We start from the raw sequence: 18,478 nt of genomic DNA on the forward strand, positions 1-18,478 counted from the left end.
GATATATCTCGAAATATTAGCAAACAACCCGCCTTTACTACCTTGTCAGGCAGTAATTGTGCAGAAAAGCATCTAGAAACAATATATGTTGTAAAATTGTGTGATATATAAATATACTTCATTTTGATCCTAATCATCATCATTTAGTTACACAAATGTGGATTTATTCACCCTTGCCTATGAGTGCTACATGTGACAGGGATGACCTATTCTAGGGGGATTTTACAGGACTGAAAGCAACGATTCCTAGTTCCCAACAACATGCACATCACTGGGGATACTAAATAACTAATACAAAGTACTGCTGATGAAATAAAATGTCAAGACCTATTATATTGTATGAGAGATTCTTTGTTTGGCAAGTATTATACATAAGAAAATTGATTGTTAACAGGACCCACAGGCTACGCAGATGAGTTCCGCGGTCTTGCAGAGCTGATAAATAATCTAATATTAGTGCTTGAGCATATGGAAGCTGATGATGGCTCACAGGGCTGGCCAATGAGAACACAGCAATAGATAAGCACACTGATAGGCAAAAGCTGCTGCGGGGTTCTGGGGATCATATCCTTTTGGTGACATTTACTTTAAAATACAAATAGTGGATACACAGTTACCAGCATACACTCAACACACATTATATACTAGGATCATTCGTGAAAAGTAAGTGTAAGTTACCAGGGAGTTTCCATGAATTTAATAACGTCCAGTTGGAAGGATTCACTTGAATGTCAATATGGAAGTAAACACATTTTCCCTGGTGGCCCTAACTACAAAATGATTTTTAATGTTCAGGTGCCAAGCTCCTTCAGTGGTCTGTGGACCAGGAAGCTTCACCGAATGTGTAATCAGTCAGAACTTCTCCACAAACTAGGACGAGCCTCAATATTACATACTCACTCCTACCATGCACTCGTTCCCAGCATTGTCTCTTTAGTGCACAATGTGCCACACATTTTCCCCAAAAAACAATTCCAAGAGTCCTCCAGGGGTATGCACCACCCTGTAATTGGTCACATAACTTAAGACCTCTCTGGTTTCAAGCATAAATTAGCACTCTCTCCTTTAGTTGTCCATAATCTTCAACCCCTCTCATTTGGTCTTTTAAGACAACCTTCAGATAGCTCTCTTTGCGTTGTTCCTCAAAAACTTAAGAGTACTATACCAAAAGGCACCTCCCCCCTTCCCCTGGAAGGACTTGGTTTATAAAGGTAATATAAATGGAAAAGTTACACCATTCATCCAGTGAGGAATACCTAAACTGGTTCCCAGGACTGACCTTCACGGCCCTCACCCTCTGTTTAGAAATTCTGGAAAGCTCACTCAACAAATAGTTTTAACCCCTTTGCTGCGGGGGTAATTCCCTCGCTGTGCAGGGGGGCGCGCACAGCGCCCCCATGCTCATGACGAGCTGAGCTCGTCATGAGCCACGGCGCTCCTGTGCTAATGACGAGCTGAGCTCGTCACAGGTGCACCGGCTCCCGTGGAACGCTCAGCACAGCAGGGGAATTCTCCCCGCACCTGAGCGTTCCACGGGCCATGACAAGCTGAGCTCGTCATGAGCACCGGAGCGCCGTGGCTCATGACGAGCTCAGCTCGTCATGAGCATGGGAGGGGTTAAGGGGAGTAGTCATGTTAACATTGTATTACCGTATAGGATTTATAGAGATCCACAGCAGTAGAGTCAATGACTAGTAATCTCCATCTTCCCGGCCTAAATGAGTTGCCCCATTCAAGATCAATCGACTGAGGTTGGTCATTTACAAGATCAAGGAATGTAAACATTTCATGTGATAAGCCTTAGCTGGGTTGCGAAAGATTAGCGTGTTTGACCTATATCTTGAATGTTAGCAGCATGTCTGTTTAAACCCAGATTTAATTTGTAGCTTTTGAGAATGGATACATCCTGCCTCTTCTTGCTAACTAGGAACTGATTATGAGTTGCACAGTATTGGCGGGAGGGTACATCCACACTTGAAAAACTGGTAGGATGAAGTAACACTGTATCAGTACCACGCAATTACGAGTTTTGCCTAATAGAATGGGGAATAAGTGTGCAGATTATTTCCCACATTTACCACTCGCTTTGAGCAGGAGGTAAATGTGAGCAGTGGGATGGAGAAGAAGAGAAGATGGTGAGAAACCGGGTAGGAGAAGGAGAGTGTAGTCTGGCAGGGGGTGGCTTTACAGTCTCCCGTGTGCAATGGCCAAGGGTAGGGGCAGGGAAACACATCCGGACCACAATACAGCCTGTTCCAAAACTGATTTTACTGCTTGAATTACCAGACTGTTAAAATCAGGTCTTTTTTCCCCTCACCTGGTAAATCCAGATGTGGAAACAACTGCAAACTCATGATTGAGTGGTGCACAATTCCTTATGGGAATTCTGCACTGCTGAACTCATAATCAGGAAACTAGGGCCACACTAATGAGGTTTAGCCATAGGGCAGCACTGCAGGCCTTCCCGCTGCGCTGCCCTACGCCCCAAGAAAAAGGACAGGAATGCGCCATATCTATAAGATATAGCGCATTCCTGTCCTTTTCCCCTGCATCAGTGCACAATGGGCTGTTGTGCGCCAATGCAGGCACCTTTGCACCATGGTGCGTGGGTGCCTGCGTTGCGGGGATGATTATTTTTGTGCAGAATGGGAAACCTTCCTGCACAAAAACAATCAAAAGAGGCTTTTCCCTCTTTCTGTGTGTGTTGCAGAATGCAGCACACGTCCAAAGGGGAAAAACCAGAAGAAATAAAGATATTTCTCCTCAGTGTGCCCCCTTTACGCCTCCCCTGGGAGGCATACGTTTTTGGCACTGCCTCAGACTTATGATTTCTTGTAAATCTGAGACAGTGTCAAAAAGCCATGGATGTTGCTGGGAACGGCCCCAACAACACCCATGGAACGCCCCTTTCACGTCGTTTTCCGTGTAAAAGGGGCATATATTTTTAAGGCCATGAAAAGTCATGTAACGTGGCCTTATAAATATGCCAGTGGTACACTGCACCACCGAAATGTCAAAAAAGTGACGTCCTGGCGGCGCAATAGTGCCGGTAAGAGGCCCTACTCGTCTTTGAGGAGTTGAAGCACGGGTGGAAATAGCAAATCCGATGTTGAGACTCATTCACGCTGAAATGATGCTCTGATGACCTTCATGCATTAGATCAGGGTGGCTGAGCACACATGAATTACAAATGATTGACCATAAAAATTGACAATCAGTCATTTCTCGATTACTCACAATAGAACGAACATAGGGAATGGTTCAAGCGCAGAGTGTAGCAAATAGGGTTAACTCGGTCTGATGGAATTGCGATCTTGTTGGCTTTGCCTGGCCTAGATTCCCTGCACTTTATCCCTCCCAAATACTTCCTACGAGGTATTTAACATTCGAGTTTTGTAGCGAAATTAGCCACCGCATTTTATCAGTATTATAACAAAATAGGAATGGATTCGAATACATCTGGAGAGATTAAATGCAAGTGCTGGGCACGTGTGAATGAAACAGTTGCTTACATTCTGACTGCTTCCGTAAAGTGCCCGATTGCTAGCCAAACAATGTCATCACGGTCCAATCGCCTTTTCTTGGAATTCGTCCCAGATCCGCACAAACATTGTGAATTTGAGACTTTGACGTGGCAGCTCCCGCCCAGTGATGTGCTGGAACAATTTTCTGACTTGAAGTGCTGGCCAAGGGCATCGGCCAACTAAAAATAGACGGTTTCTAAAAAAAAATCTAGGTCTTACTGAACGTGCCAAGTGCAGCAAAATTGCAAAAACACTTTAATCGGGGAACGTGTTTGTAAGATAGAAAGAGGTGAAGGAGATGGCAGAGACAATTTTTGAGAAAATGTGGTTTAATGAAGTATTATCAAGCAATATTCATAAAGGTACGGATAATTGTGTCAGTTTCATTATAACATAAGTTTTTTAAAAGAGACCATTAACGAATCAGAGTGGATTTAGCCATGCTTACACAGATGAGTAGAATACATGGGAATTGGTTTGTTTTCTTACTGTGTTTCAAAATGTGCCGGCCACCACATTACACAATTGGAAGGCCAAGTTCTTTCAATTTGAGTTAAATCACATCTATATAATATAGTTTTTGTAGGAGATTTCAGGTAGATCCCCCCTTCATTGGTCTGTTGTTGTGTCATTCACATTCTTCTTCTGCCCCCTACAGCATACATACACGTGGGGCAATGGATGGATCCACTTTAGTCATTGGCTAAGGTCACTGTGAGTGATGCCATTCAGCATTTTCACAAGGAGCACATGCACACGCAAAGTAGTTCCCTTCAGTTCCGGGGACTACTATTGTAATGTGCGTTTTTATTTATTTTTTAAATACCAAAAATATTTTTGCTTTTAGCTTACGTTTTTTATATATTGCGGGTCTGACAATTCTCTAATCGATAAAGTTGTATAAAAACCATGGCAAAACAAAACAAGTATTGACAAAGCCAACAGGATGAAGGCAACACCAGACCTATTGGCTTTACCAAAGGTTGTTAATATTTTTAACCATTAAAAACTGGCTATTTTTTACATTAATGGCTCTTTTTTCATCCTATTCAAGACTTGATCAGTTTGCTAGCCATCTCATAGAAGCCCCATTATGTACAGAATAGGCAAATGTACAATAGTTTGTTAAATTTGTTCAAATTTGTCTTCTAGGCTGTCAATAATTACCATTGACCTTTCACTGCATTTCAGGTAATTCTGCATGAAAACAAACTTGATTGAACGGCCTCATTATTTTCCACAATCTAAAGGGACCCCACCTTCTTGGCGGTGGAGATTCAGATGGGCCTGTTTGGCCTGGACATGGCTTCTGTTCAGCCCGGTTTTGCAGCTTAGTGGACCAATGCGTCCGCTGTAGGGGCCTGTTTGAACAGGTTTGAACCCTGGCAGATCCACTCAGCCTTTCATCCTTCTTGAGGTCGATAAAATGTGTACAGTTGGATAACAGTTAACATCTGTTATTCAGCACCAAGACACACTTCTGGGAGAACCTGTGCTTTACAAATACACATCTTATGTTCTGTGTTGGGCATGCAGTAGCAAGTGGTTTCCCACTTGCTACTGCATACCCAACACAGAACATAAGACTATTGCTTTCCAGATGCCCTTCTGAGATGGCTGAGGAAAGTTCAGTCCTCCTCTTTGTCACAGCCTTCTCCTCCCCAACCCTGGATATTTCTTTGGGTCCCCAATGGATGTCTGACACCCATTCACTGCTCGGTCACCTCACTGCAGGTCATTACAGACACTGTCTCCTGTCTTGAACTTGTAACCTGGGCTTCTTTTAGAATTCTATAACGCATATTAGCAAGCCCATTATCGCCGTTTTAGCAGCAGTTTCCTGCCGCTAAAATGGCGATAATTTTAATGAGGTTCTTGCTAATATGCCCCTTAGTTAGCTAACTCAGAGAGCTCTGCAGCATTCTGTCTGCTTTTACTATAATAGGACTGAAGAATATTTCCTCTTTTTCTGTCCAGCATACTCAGCAAGCCTCTCTAAATGGATTACCCCGGCATGTCATAAACTGGGCCTATTAGATTGGTCATCTGCGTTGTTGGCTTTTAAGAAAGGACAAGACCCACTTGCCTTATATTCTGTAGTGAAGTATCTTCAGAGTGCATGGTACAAAAGGACAAGTCTTTTAATATAATCTTATTCAAAACTGCATTAATGTTGCACTTTCCTATATTTATGCACATGCATTTGCACATTAGTTCTTATGTGCTGCTGTATAGCCACTAGTCCTATGTGTTAAACCAATACTGGGCTCTTCTCACGCCTTTGATTACATTTGAGCTCTGCATGGCTTTTTATTACGCCTCATCCTGATGAATTGTATTTGTTTTATCGTATTGCATTACTATGTTTTGTGCACTTTAATGGTTTGTAATAACCGAATAAAGGTGCAATGATGATGATGATGAAAAGCTGTACTGGTTCCGCGCAGAGCTGCGCATCTGAATTTTTTGCATTTCAGGAGTCTAAAGTTCATTCATATATCTTGGAAATTCTCTGAGTGAGTAAGCCAGAGACAACGAGAGGCAATCTCTTCTCTTTGTTTCAGACCTGTGCAGTCTGCATTTCATGCATTAAGTTGGAGAAATACTGAGATATATTTACTAACTTTAGACACCTCAAAAGCAAAAAGCAGGCGCACATCTCCCCACTGAGGCAGAGCAGCTCTTCATGGTACACCCCTGTATTTTGGGAATTGTACTGTCTAAAGCAAGGACATATAACTCTGACTTGGCCCGAATTAGTGCATCAACTGCAGACAGCAAAGCTGGGAATCAGATAGGAGACCACTATTCACTGGTTCTGACTTGAGCTCTCTGCAGTTCACGCGTTTACTCTGATTTGATTTATATTTGTAAAGCGCTACTGATGGACTTGGCCCTTTTGGCAGGTTCACCCCTGAACTTTTGGCCTTTTAATATGACATAGTAGAGTGATTTATGGTCACTGCGCACTTTAGCACTGTGGCACTGTGTAAAGTGCGTGCGCTCTCTGAGTGCGTTTGGTGACATTGGCCTGCCCTCCCATAAGAATGCATGGGGGATATGTGTGTCCATGGTAGTTCCTGATGTGAGAGGAGTGCAGAGATTAAATGCTGCGTGATGGTGTGCGCAGATTTATTGTGGCTAGTGGAGATGTGCCACTTTTAGAAGTTGGCATTTCTGTGTGCAGTGAATGTGAATTGACTGTCTGGCTTGTGATTGACAGGAGCTGGCGGGTGTGCTTGGCACCAGGAGCCAGGATGGGTCTGCACGGTGTTGAATGGGGAGATATGCATGTAGATGGGAGGGAGGAGTTGCACCTGGGACCTGAATAGGGCTGGGCCTCCCCTCCACAATGCTGGCTCCACCCCCTGGGGTGCGTCTGATGTCCCTGGCCTGTCCTGTGAATAGAGGAGAGGAGCTGAGCAAAACAAAGTGCTCAAGGGGTCCTGAACCAGTTGTAACTGGTTCTCCCCTAGCCCTGTGCTGTGTCACAATGGGAAAAAGCTGTATAAATAAGGGGCTGTGACCCCAAGTAAATGTTCTTGTTTTGCTACTTGAATCTACCAGGGGCGTGCTGCTGCTGGGGTCCAGGCGAAGGCTTGCCTCGCTGGGCCCTGCCCTGCCCCTGGATGCCTGATGGACTTCCTGGACCTTGTTCCCTTTGTTCTTGCCTTTGCCAAGGGTTGATGTTGCCTTGAGAGCCTGGGGGCTGAGCAGCGCGGCGCTGCAGCCCTGGCTGAGGGAATCCCCCCTCGTAGGAATTCCCCCCCTCCTCTTGTGCTCTGCATGTGCCCACTACGCTTATTTATTTATGTGCGCAGGTGCCCACCCTGCATCTTCATTTTTGGATTACAATTCATACGGGTGCCCACCCCGTTTATTGGAGCACAAGCGGGTGGCACCCCACTCCTAACTTTATTTCTGCTGACCGAGGGAGCCTACCCCTCCATTGCCGCCACTGAAGGAGGCTCCGTCTGCAAAGTCCCGGTCCCGAGACGGGGGACCGGGTGAAACCTGGCGCATGAAGAAGGCGGGGCTCTCGTGAGGAGAGAGAGCCCCGCTAGCGCCGCCGCCGATTGCTTGCGGAGGGGGCGCAAGGCAAATTGCCGGTGCCTGCCCCCGCCGCCTCTACGGAGAGAGCCTCCCCGGACAGAGCCGGTGAGTAGGGCTCCGGGTGGTAGGCAACGGATGTGGTGCCAGTGAGGGCACAGAGTCAGAGCAGCCCCGTGTGCCCAGTGGGCCGCTCCAACAGGGGGCATGTTTGCTTCAAGAGTCCTGAGGGGCTCCAACAGTGATGGCATTCTTATTTTGAGAGCAAGATGGCTCCAAATGTTGCCCGTATTTCCCGAGCCTGAATGGCTCCACCGATGGTCATCTTCTGTTTCAAGGGCCCCGTGGGGGTCCTGAGGTCCCGGGGGCCCATGTGCCGCCAGAGCCAGGGCGCTCAAATGTTTGGGGGCCTGGTTGTCCTTAGAGTCCAGATGGCTCCCACAATTGGCCATACTTGCGGTCCCGGGCCCTGAGGGGCCCAGGCTTTATTATTCAGGGGCCAGTTCTTTCCCTTGAGAGGCCCCATGATTTAAGGAGCCAGTGTGCTCCCTGGGGCATAGTTGATTTCAGAGCCTAAAGGGCTCTAACGTGTGGCACATTCGTTCTGAGGGCCAGTGAGATCCCATGCCGCAGTTTACCTTTTACAGCTGCCCAGCAAGTAGTGGGCAGCTGCAACGTAGTGGGCAGCTGCTGACTCTTTTTTATGTTTTTCACCTGCCTCTCTTGATGACGTCATCACTCTCATCTCATCTACTAAATCTGGTTCCCCTCTGGACCCTTGCCCCCCTTCTGTGATGCAAAAACTCACTGAGGTGATCTCACGCCCCCTCATGCAAATTTGCAACACTGCATTTCAGACAGGCAAATTTCCAAGCATATGGAAGAAGGCTGTTATAAAACCTCTTCTGAAGAAACCCTCCCTAGACCCCACAGCCGCCGTCAGCTATAGACCCATTGCCTGTCTACCCTTCGCCGCCAAAGTATGCGAATCCGTTATGAACAGACAGCTTTCAGAGCTCGTTGAGACCCACCAACTTCTCGACGAAACGCAGTTTGGCTTCAGGAAAGGGCATGGGACAGAGACCGCCCTGATTAAGGCCTCTGACGAGATCAGGGCAATCATGGATCAGGGGGGGGCGGCTGTCCTCATCCTTTTGGATTTGTCAGCGGCCTTTGACACGGTCGACCATGCCACCTTAGTCGACCGTGTCACAGCTCTGGGCATAAACGGTCCGGCCAAGGATCTAATTTCATCTTTCCTGGCAGACCGTACCCAGACTGTAAGGCTGGGAGATTTCTATTCACCCATCTCTGCACTTCCTTGTGGAGTCCCACAAGGTTCCTCGCTAAGTCCCATGTTATTTAACATCTATGTAGCGGACTTAGCGAGGGTAATAAAGGAATATGGAATACGGTTAACATCTTATGCAGATGATACCCAGCTGGTCCTGGGCATTCACAAGGACGGCTGCACAGTGGCAGCCAACTTTCAGAAAGCTATGCTTGAGGTCAGTACCTGGATGGCCTCTAACTGTCTTAGACTCAACTCGGGCAAGACCGAGGTTATGACCTTTGGAAAACTCTCTCCAGAATGGTCGACTAACTGGTGGCCGGAAAAGCTCGGCCACCCACCTGTCCCAGTGGAAAAAGCCAGAAACCTGGGAGTCATTTTTGACAGCAAGATGGTCTTCGACCTGCATACAAACAAGGTTGTGTCGTCTTCATTCTTTATCCTGAAAAAGATAAAGAAGCTGCTGCCTTATCTCCCTCCCTCAGCTGGGAAGACTTTGGTTTCTACCTTAGTCTTCTCCAAAATGGATTACGGAAACGCTCTCCTTCTCCACACCCAGAAGCGAGTCATAACAAAGCTGCAATCCATTCAGAATGCGGCAGCCAGGATTCTCCTGAGCATTCCTCGCCGCAATTCTACCACTCTTGGCATTCGTCAACTCCACTGGCTGAGAGTTGAGAGCCGCATCAAATTCAAGGCACTCTGTATTGCATATAAGGCAGTACACAACATAGGACCCAGGTTCCTGACGGAAGCCTTTCAGCCATATATTCCTAGACGGCAATTAAGATCGGCCAATACCAACCTTCTCACTGTGCCACGTACAAGAACCGCCACCTGGGGAGATAGACGTTTCTTGGTGGCCACCCCAAAGCTCTGGAATCTTTTGCCACAGTCCATCAAATCTGCCCCTAACCTGATGAGCTTCCGCAGGCTCCTAAAAACGTGGTTATTTAACCAGTAATAGGATCACTGACCCCAGTAGCTCCACAGCGCCGAGACACCCCAGGGTATTTGTTGCGCTATAAAAATTACGAAAATAAATAAATAAAATAAATAAACGTTTAGGTTTTGCGCAGTGGCGCACCCTTGACCTTCGCTGCCTAGGCAGCAGCCCTGACTTTGTGGACATAGGGCATTTGAGCCCCCTATCTAAGATGGGCAGTTGGACAGGGTGATGTTTACATTTATAGGGCGCCATGCCCTAATGTGATTTATGTTCTAATGCTGTTAGTGCTAGGAAATGTATTGTGTATAGTATGTTTTACGCACCCTATTTGATACCTCTAAAATATGGTTTATGATTATGAGGTTGTTTTACCTATTTTGGTTTGTGCTAGGGAGATTATACTACCCTGTGTGATTTACGCCCCTAATGTGAGTTATACTTAGGTGGTTAGGGTCTAATGTATTTAGACTTGTGGGATACTGTGCATAATGCAGTTTATGTCACAGACTGATGCAAAGTACAGTGATTACCAGTGTTTACTGGTTGTACGTTTTATGATCTATTTTACTTTTACCAAGTTCGCTTTGTGATGGTTCTGACAGTGGTCCATGTGGCCCTGTCAGGTGTACATAATTCCTTGTAAATCTTTCCAAGTGCCAGTTGGCACAGTGTACATAATGTGATTATTATTCTAATGTGTTTTGAGAATACAAAGGCTATTTTTGATATAACCTTTTTGTGGAGTTTCTTTTGTAGTGTGCTTGGGATGTTGTTGCTGTTGTGTGTGTGCGCAAATGCTTTACACGTTGCCTCTGGGATAAGCCTGACTGCTCGTGCCAAGCTACCAAGGGGGTGAGCAGGGGTTATCTTTGGAGTGTAACTTACTTGCCCTAACTAGAGTGGTGGTCTCTGCCTGGCTTTGGCGCAAGCCTCAGCCAACCAGAGATCCCATTTCTAACAGCTACAAATACCCGAAGGCGTCTTGGCGCTATTGTTGACCTGGACAGTACTAATGAGACGGCCCAAAAGTATGACAATTTCACAGATAAAGAGAAGAGCCATGTTTTAAAATGCTTTCTGAAAGTCAACAAATTAGGTAAACATCACATAGGCATTTGATTCCAAATCAAAGTGGTGGCATGAACAATACCTCTGCCTCCCCAAATGGTTTTAAAGATCTTGGGAGCTTACATTGTTTTAGCCAGAGCTAATCGAAGGCAGCTTCTGGGAGAATACCATAGAATCAGGGCTGGACTGGGAACGGAAACCGGCCCTGGCAATCTGCTCGGCCGGCCCCCCTGGTGGAAGGAGGGTGTGCAGCCGAGCTGTTTGCTAGGGCCGGTTTCGGGCAATTTTGTTACAGGCAACCGATATTGCCGACCCCCAGTAACAAAAATGGTCGGCCAGGGGCCCAAAACCAGCCTCCACCCTGGCAGCCTATCGTGGAAACGCCCGGTGCCCACTACAGCAAGTCTGGTCCTGCATAGAACTATTTTCTTCAGCTATTCTGAGCCTATCCCATGAAGATCCTTATGTGCAATACAGACTGCTTTAAAAGCCACTTTGTTTTTTATCGGGAGCCAGTGTAGCTCCTCCAATCCCTTGAAGGCTGATTCGGATTTTCTAATGTTTTTCAGAAGCTGGACTGCTGCAAACTGCAGCCTCTGGAGTTTCTGAGAAATTGAGAGTCATTTTGTGCACTTTAGAAAGCGTACAAACATAAATACAGTTGCTCGGCTCCACAGGGATCCAACGCAGCTGTTCATGATACCGCTGCATGTTTTTTATGAGGAGGGTTCGCTCTGTATGTAAAACTGTGGAGGTCTATTCCTTTATCTCTCTGCAAGATATACCAGTAGATTTCGAAGCAATCAATTTCAAAAGGAATATTTGAAAAGCACTAGAGATTCTAAGCATTAGCTTTGAAAAAATAAACATATAAATTCCTACATGTACCTTAATTAGCTTCTAGTGTTACTAAAACTAGGGAACTGATGGTGCAGGTCAGACTTTAAATGTTTCCAGTTAAATATTTGGCCCAAACTACTGCCAAATTTGTATACAGAGATATTTTACGAACATTAGGTTTGAAGCAGTTCAGGAACATTTCACTTAAAGGGAATGTAACGAACCATTGGGGGATCACTTGTCTGTGAACTCCCCTAGGCACATTCATTATGTTGTAAGTGAATGGCTTAGCATCAGCTTTTTCAAATTTGCCACTAATGTCTAACTTATGTTCATTGCAGTTCAAGTAAAAAAATATGATATTAATAAGTTCATAAAATTGTTGGTTTATTTATTCTCTGTTGTATATCACACTAAAATGTTTGGTTTTAAACCTATAACATAATAATGGTTTGATTGCTGCAGTTGGATGATTAGGAACTAGATGTGACATTATTGCAGACTTATTATCATTGCCTTAAGTGTGATGAAAAAGTTTTGGGTCTGAAAGGGGTGTGGCATAAGAAACGGAACTAAGAACCATCTACAAGAGATGCAGCCTGCCCGAGTCGCTTCTTTCACGTGTTAAAAAAGTGATGCCAGCAATATTGTGTTACTGCTTGCTTTAACCTGTGACAGCCACACTTACACAGATTTTTTCTTAAGCTGGGGAAAGTGAGGGCATTATAGTCTAAGACTTGGTTGCCCCAGAGCCTACTTAAAGAACTTTATGTTCCTACCACTGATTTTATGAAATCTTAAACCAAGTGGAGTGAGGATAGACACTTGCGAATCACAAGGTTTGTGACTTACAAATCGTGTACGTCTCTAGAAGTGTCAGATTGTTGTGCGTTAAAGGATGGATGCCAGTGCAACTTTTATCTGAAGTTGAGTTCTATAAAACTGTGAATCACAAAAGTTCTTTATCAGTCTGTTACATTTGTACAAAAATACATGGCGGACAGACATAGTTGACTTTGAGATTCTGAGACTGTGGGAATCCATGTTGTGACAAGTATTGCGTTCTGAAAATATATGATGTATGGCTCCAAATACCTATTCTATTTAACTAAATTTCACAGGCATCTCTTAGTAGCTATTCACGAAGAGTGAATCATCTACTTTATGCATGCAGATGTAAACAATGAAAGGAGATCTTCGTCGAAGTATGTGCAAAACGGGAGGTTTTTGGAGCCACCTTATATGTGTAGTACTGGGTGGTCAAAGGAGAGTGCCATGGGCATATAGGTGAACTGGTTAAACACAACACAGAAAACATTATAATAGAATAATATGGAGTAGTACAACGATCATTAGAAGTATTTTGACTTTGGGCAGTGTTAGACCCGTCTGCTTCTGAGAGTCCCCTCACCACTATGATTTCTTTTGTTCCCCTGTACCTCCCAAAATTTGTCGCTTTTTATTTGTCTACCAGGACTTTTTATGTGTTGTCTCATGGGGTTAGATGTTCCTTGATGCCCAGTTGCTCACAAGGTTTGTGGCACCTATTTACAAGGCGCCTGGCCCAAACCTGTGGCATTACAAACTGGGGCTGTCAACCTGTATAAATGAACCTAAAATGGTGGACACCCTTTTTCCTCATGTGAAGTGCCTCCCATTGGAGCCTTCATGAACCCTGGCCTTTTGAGGTTTTGGCCCCCTTTGTTTGGCACGCATTTCTGACAGGAATTCCTTTATTTTCCTCAGGTACACAAAATGGCTGCTCTAGAACCCCAGTACGGTGGCTGTGAGTGTCCTAAATACCCCTCAAGAGTGCCTTGTCATTGTCACAGCCAGAGAAGGTTCTAGAACCTTCTGGCTCGTGCCAGTACCCCAGGGCACTGGCTATATAAGGCCCAGTCCCTGGCGGCCATTTTAGTTCAGACTAGAGAAGAGGAGATTAAGAGATTCCAGACTTGACACCAGATTGACACCTGCCCTGTTGACCCCTGAGGTGGCTGGTAACGCAGGCAGTAGAGCAGCAAAGGGTTGCTGGCGTTGTGTCTGACTGGCATTCCAGTCAGCTATGTGAGAAGTGATCTAGCGCCTACAGTGCCTGCCCAGCGAGTACCTCATTGCCCCCAAAGACTGTGGCCAGATTCGTGTGCCTCCCCGCCCCCCCGGTGGTGAACTGTGATCGATTTATCGAGTCGCGAGGCGAGAGCAAGTTTCAATATTGGATTACTGTAATGGCCTCTATGGTAATACGCAGCTGCTACATTTAAATACATTTAAAATCCTACAAAATGCTGCTGCTATTCTGTTAGGGATTCCCAAATTTAAATCTGCCTTTCAAGCCATTCAGACACTACACTGGCTTCCAGTCAGGCAACAAATTCAGTTTAAGGCCCTGTGCACTGCTTATTAAGCTATGCATGATGCTCGCCCAGACACCTTGATGCAAAAGTTCAAGTGGTATGAGCCTAGTAGGAAGCTACGCTCCTATGGTGCAAATACACTGGTAATTCCTAGGCTCAAATGTACCAACTGGGGAGGCAGAAGTTTTGTTATATGCACTGCTAAAGCAAGGAACCTCTTCTCCCCCACCCCACATTAGACCCATGCCTATTTTGTTCTCCTTTAGAAGGGAATTACAACCCTGGCTCTTCCGTAAGTAGTTTCCTTGAATACAGAAAACCTCTAACAGAGTCAGCACCCGGACACCTCTGGGTAAACATGCGCTTTAAAAATGACTTTAACATTAACATTAATCACCAACCCTATACTTATCTCTACATCATTTCATTTACCAACACCATACTCTTCTTTTTATCAAAAACACACAATGAAATAATCCTCACACTCCACTCCACCACATATATTACCTCTTCCAGCTATCAAATCTAACACAAACACTTATAACACACTCTTTTAAAAAACACATCACCACCCCTTTACCATTCAACTTAAATTCACTAACAATATTTCACATACAAATCTTTCTCAGAAAACCACTGCATCATAATCTCCTCTCACTACTCCACAAAGAACAATACATAACAAACACACCAGCACAACCAAATAACACACACACACTATTGCATAACATTTTCCATCACAAACTAGAAACATACACCCACTCCCACCCTCCTGACTACACAAATACACATCCTAAACTATCTTTACTGTCAATCTTACTCTCTTGCCCCACACCTAACACAAATCCACCAACACAACAATTCTTATTCAAATGGCTCTCATCCATTGCACAATGCAGAGCCTTACAACATCACCCACATGCTGCACCACCACCCCGATCACATACATCTTCCACCCTAAACAGAGGCAAACAAAATAAGCAACATGCCACTTTAAACAACTTCACATCTCCATGTCTATTACACAACAAGGCTGTTCCAGGGCTCGAAAAATCGACTCGCCCACTTGCATTTGCAAGCTAAATTTAATGAGGACGAGCTGTTTTAGGTCCTACTCGCCCTTTCTGGTGAATAGGAATACAAACTAACGTTTGCCCTCTGTCTCTAAAAATGGAGCAAATGTGACAAGATAACAAGATTTAAAGGCATTTTTATTGCTCACAAAATGAATGAGCAATAAAGATGCCTTTAAATCTTGTTATCGTGCCACATTTGCTCCACCTTCAGAGACGGAAGTCAAGTAGGTTGCAGTTAGGTCGAGGAGATTTTTCACGGTACTAGACCTGCAGGACTAGTACCATTTTTTGAGCCTTTTACTCTACAAAAACAGCACTGCTCACCAACTTACTCTCAAGCACCCTCTCTGCCACCTACACACGCAGAACCATCAAAATGCCTTCTAAGCCTGCTGGACAAGGAATACAATTTAGAAAAACAACACCATTGCTATACCCATACAGCCAATACCAGCACCAATGACACACCTGCTACAAGTTCAAAGAATACTACTCACTCTTCTTCAAAGCCAAGTCACACTTGGCATCTACCTACTAATAAATGCCCAATCACTCTCTAAAAACAAGCATCACATCTACAAAACCTGACTGGCTCTTCATACCTGAATAATGTTTGGGAGATGACATGGCTCTACTGTTGCATGAAGCCGTTCCTCTAGGCTATCAAACTACCACACAAAATCATATAGGCAAAAGAGGAGGTTGGCTAGCTGTTATATTTAAGCAACCAATATATATCGCTAAAGCTGAGAACATTTCCATATCAGGTTGTGAGGCCTTCTTCACCAGATACAGCCCTACACCAACTTCCTCCTTTAACTTCCTTCTCCTTTGAAGACCTCCATCTAGCAATGCAACATTCACAGACACATTTTTCGATGTAGTTTCAAACCTGATAATACTACACTCCAATCTATACATTCTGGGTGACCTCAACATTTGATTTGACAAACCCAATATGCCCCATCCAAAAACCATCAATGGCCTTGAGACACTGAACCTATATCAGATCGTCTGCAAACCCATGTACATCGCTGGACACATCCTAGATGGCATTTTTGCAAATCCACCACTAGTTACCTTTCAAACGATTACTCCAGTCACATGGTCAGACCACCACAAAGCAACACACCTAAAACCACGTTACATGCATCCACCTATTGACCATGGAACAAACTCAATTTTGAATACTTAGAAACACAACTAACATCCAACACAGATCTAGACACAATACATTCCATTCCAAAACTATATGAGTGGCTACAGGAAACTTTTGAAATCCTAATACCACTCAGAACAACAAAAAAGGACAAAAGAAAACAGGCACCTTGAAAAAATACAGACCTAAATGAGATAGAACAGCAAATTAGAAAGCTGCAACGCACCTGGCTCAAAACAAAGAGCAATCAAGACAAACTTCACCTACAGAAATGTAGCAGATTATACAAGTCAGCTAGCCATTCAGACAGAATTCAAAATGCTAAATGCACAAATTAGGAATTTTACAAAATTCTCACAGAATTTCCAAAGCTAAACGCATAGAAAGAACTTATCCCATTACTCAAGAATTCACGAACAAACTGGCAAATCATTACCAATCAAAGCAGACACATTGGACTCCTATTTAAAACAAAGATAAACCCCCAGCACCAATCCATTTCCAAAAATACCCTCTAAGAGTAGGTTAACCCAGCCTCTCCATTCCTCCAAACATATATAACAAAGTGAATTTATGGATCTGGTCAAAGCAAGCAGGCCTACCGGCAGCCCTCCTGACCCCTTTCCACCACAAATATTCAAGAACCTTTTTCTAACTACCTCTGCTGCCACCCTAGTAAGAAGAATCATCAATAATTTCTTAACTATGGGAATCTTTCCAGAAGACCTAAAAAAGGCATACGTAAGCCCATTCATTATTAAAAAAAACTAACCTGGACCGGCTTGCCACCCAGTCACGGCTGGCATGACTCGTGGGTGGGGTCAAACGGGTAGAGTGTCGCGAGGGGAGGGGGGTTAATTTAAAATATATATATATTTTAACTTACCTTGTCCTCCGGTCCCGCAATACGTCTCCTCTCTCTGCTTCTATAAGAATCAGACAGCCTCCCTCTCCTCCCCTAACCCAATCTCAATGCTGCAATGGCTGTGTTGTGATTGGCTAGGACGCCGACCCCACAGGCGTCTATGGGGAGGCCATTTTCTGGGGAGCCTACATAGCGAAAATGCAGTGTGCATGACTGGTTTGGTCGGCCCTGGAGCCGACCAAACAGTCAACGCTCACAAAAGTGGGCAAGCCAATCTTCCCCTGCCAGGAGCTGTAATGCACACCCACCAGCCTCCAACCAGACTCAAAACCTTCTGCTTTCTCGCAGTGCGAGAAGCAGAAACATAAAGTGGTATTTAAAATACCATTTTATGTTTCTGCTTCTTGCACTGCGAGAAAGCAGTAGGGCGACGCTCCTCCGCCCACTTAGAGGAGCCGCCCCTGTTGACCCCGACAACTACAGACCAATTACAAATGGACCTTTCCTGGGCAAACTGATAAAAAGAGCAGCATTCTCCCAGATGTCACAATTTATTGAAGATAACTCCATACTTTCCAACTTCCAAACAGGATTCCATCTAGAAAGAGGCACAGAAGATGTCCTAATCTCCATCTGGGATGACCTTAGAAACACAGTAGACACCAACAGTGTTGCTGCACTACTTCTCTTGGACCTCTCAGCTGCCTTCGACACAGTTGACCATGACACTCTAATCCAAAGGCTCTACAAAGCTGGTATAGAGGGGACTGGACTGGATCACATCCTACCTTCAAAACATAACAAAGGTCATCCATTTTCACCCTTTCTCATCCAAACTGAACTTCACAAAAGCAGTGGTGCCTCAAGGCCTAATCATCTCAACCATGCTTTTCAACATCTATATGAAGTCATTACCAGCAATCATCAAATAATTTCAGCACACATGCTATAACTATGCAGATGAAACACAAATACTCCTTAAACTGAAAAGCCCCAAAGACATTGTAAACTCACACATTTTCAGTTGTCTCATAGCTGTCGATCAGTGGATGACATGGAACTATCTTAAACTAAATACTACCAAAACAGAAATACTCACATTTGGCAATTGGAAATATAATGACCCACGTTGTGCCTGGCCTGACAATCTGGGACCACCTCCTAAAATATCTAAGGAAGTATGAACCCCTGGAATTACCATGAACTCCAAGTTATCAATGAATGTCCAAGTGGACAAATTATCAAGATCAAGCTTCATTACTATGAAAACTCTGCGACGCACCTTCCCCCACCTCGGAT

General features: G+C 44.6%; 1 protein-coding gene across 1 annotated transcript in view; it reads left to right on the forward strand.

Annotated features, from left to right (window-relative positions):
• The window catches only part of LOC144768345 (adenosine deaminase-like), a 307,500-nt gene that overhangs the window by 133,307 nt on the left and 155,715 nt on the right, over nt 1-18,478 (forward strand). The gene's annotated exons all lie outside the window — the stretch shown is intronic.

Source organism: Lissotriton helveticus, chromosome 7 (assembly GCF_964261635.1).
Source record: "Lissotriton helveticus chromosome 7, aLisHel1.1, whole genome shotgun sequence".
NCBI classification, from domain to species: domain Eukaryota; kingdom Metazoa; phylum Chordata; class Amphibia; order Caudata; family Salamandridae; genus Lissotriton; species Lissotriton helveticus.